The sequence below is a fragment of the Corapipo altera genome, unplaced genomic scaffold, assembly GCF_003945725.1.
Source record: "Corapipo altera isolate COAL_440 unplaced genomic scaffold, ASM394572v1 171, whole genome shotgun sequence".
NCBI classification, from domain to species: Eukaryota; Metazoa; Chordata; class Aves; order Passeriformes; family Pipridae; genus Corapipo; species Corapipo altera.
In genome coordinates, this window is record NW_020884972.1 from 509,712 (window position 1) to 512,471 (window position 2,760).

Here is a 2,760-nt window from a genome sequence, read left to right on the forward strand (position 1 = left end):
ACGGGAGATTTGGGATTCAAGTTTCTCCAACAACCTCCAGAGCACTACATTAGAAAGGGAATTGTCTGCCAGTCGTCTTAGAATCTCAATACCCCTGGTACTAATTTGATGGGATGCATTTCACCAGATGGGTCTACCTGAACCAAGTTTTATGCCCAGGAGGTTTGGGCTACTGTGGAGTATTAAACTTGGCTTTCTCCCCTCCTCCCTCCCCTCTCTTTTTCTTCCAGGAGCAATTGAATGAAAAACATCCCTAATTTTCAATCTGCATATAGGTGTGACAAGGTACAAATATTTGGAAAGAAGAGTGCCAGGCAGGTAGGACAGATAATGAGGGAAAAAAAGCCAATAAAGCTCCAAAAAGCATTTCAAGAAACTGATGCTTACACATAGGTTAACAGATTAATTTGTTCACTCAGACTCTAAGCCCTGCCTTTTTACTTTTGATTTTTCTAGAATTATGTGTGTAAAGGGAAAGGCTGAGAAAGGAGAACTGGAGAAAAAGTGAAAATTATTCTTTAAGGAAAACTATTGGCTCTGTAGGCAGCCCAGTGGGCTGAAAATACTATTATGGGACCAGGTACCTTCATAATCTTTATGATAAAAGACCTGTAGTGCAGGTTATCAAGGGTTTGTGGGTGGTTATGGAGCCAGGAGCTTAAATGGAAGGAAAAGTAAGGGCACTTAGAACTGACCTCTTTCTTAACTCTCCATCATGTGTAAATTCACCCATGGTTAAAACAAGTTATATGGAATAAAACCAAGCACCCTAGAGAGGCACTGCTTCAATCAGGGGCTCAGACTAAGCAGGAAACCAGACCTTGGGCAGCTGGGATTTGCTGGTGTTGCCAAAGACACAGGGAACAGCTCCTTCCCTCCCTTGTTTGTCCCCAGGGAGTGGACTGGGAAGTTCCCTGGTGTTGGCCTGGGATCTGTATCATCCCAGTTGCTTCCCTTAATCCCCTAAAAAATCAAATAATCTGAACTATGGAGCTCACTAGAAAAGGGAACCTGCGACTGCTGCTTGAACCACACTGTGACACCTCATGTGTGATGCCAGAGCTGGTCCAGGGTTTCATTTAGGGCATCATTTGCTTGCCTGGATCTCATTTTTATCCATGTGACTGTTACAAAGCTTCCCCACAGCGAGTGAAAAACAGGGGGGTGGGGAAAAAAAAGCATCCTCGGCGTTCTTTATTTATTTCCATTCCTCAATGGCAAAGTAAACTAAAACTGAATGTTTAAGCAACTGACATCAAAGATGTGATTTCTCTGAAGCTAAAAAGCCTATTAATCACCATTTTGGAGTGTTCTTTAATTACCCTGTAATAAAATGACAAGTGCAGAGCGGGAGGGAAAATTGTGCACTTTTCGAGTTCCTCGTGCTTGTTTGTGCTGCAAATCTCTCCGGAAATCCTCCCTGATCCCTCCTGCTCCTGCTGCTTCATTCCATCCCACCACAGCTATTGTGCATCCTGGGCTGTGTCAGCTGTGTCCTGGGCAGGCTGAGGCAGGGAACAAGTGGGGAGGGAGGACAGGGAGGGTTTCTGGAGGATGGAAACAGCATCTCCTGAGGGAATGGGGTGGCTGTGGGACACAGAGCTTGTCCTGGGCTAAAGGCAGGGGTGCTGCAAATGCTCTTTGCCCAGCAAGTGTGATACTGAGGGCATGGATAGGGACTATTCCCACTAATTTGGTTTGAGGGAGCAAGGACCATTCCCACCCTGGAGATTTGAGGTGTTGTGGTGCATCAGGACTTTGTGTTGTGTCCTGGGAGAACTGGACCTGCAATCCCTCCCTCGACTGCAAACTGGGAGATCCAGAACCAGCAGATGGTGCTGGAGGTTACACAGCAGAGACCAGAGTTGTGTAGGACCAAAACTGCTCCTTCCAGTCTCCACCTGTCAGGGTTTCACCCTTGGAAGTGGCCTCTTCATATGAACATTGAGACAAGAAGACAGGCAGGAGACACCAAAGTGGGTCTGGGTAACACTTTGAGGGCTGTGAGCTGTCAAAAAAAGACCTGTGAGGAATAGGATGAGGCAAATCTTTGTTAAAAACCTCATTGTAAAACCATCAGTTTTATAAAGGGAGAGTGAAAAATCAGACCAAGGTGGGCATCTCCTCCTGCCACCCTGAGAAAGGTGCTCTGGGTCATGGTGGGGGGGAAAACCTTGGGAATACGAAGTGAATTCAAAGGACAGCAAAATCACAGGCCAAAAGTCCAAATCCCACAACGTTCAATAAACCTTTGCAGGCCCTGGGAACCCTCTGCAAGTGTTTAATACTCGAGATTATTCACGAAACCAGGGCCATCAGTCGGCAGCACAGACTGCCCAGCTGGGAGCCCTGTCTCCTCGAGTAGGATTGATGATTCCTCCTGTCCCTGGAAGGAGGAATGACTGGGAGCTGGAGCTGGAGAATTGCTCAATCCCACTTTCCATGTGCAGTCGATCTCTGCTGGTGTGTTTGGGGTTTGAATTCGCTGCTGTTGCCAAACTCAGCCAAGTGGGTACGTTCTGAGTTGCTCTGTTTTCAAACCCAGACAGTTGTTAATGAAACAGTTGCTGTTTTGTTGACAGAACATTAATTACTTGATCTTAGGACTTGGTAATTGCAGGGGCCCCCTCTGTATACATCACTAATTACATTAGCAATTATATGGCATTTTAAAGACAAAGAAATGACTGCAGCAGTTGCAGTGTCACAGGGACCCTGCTGGTAAATTCCAATCAAGTTCCTGCAATGGCAGTGAGGTGT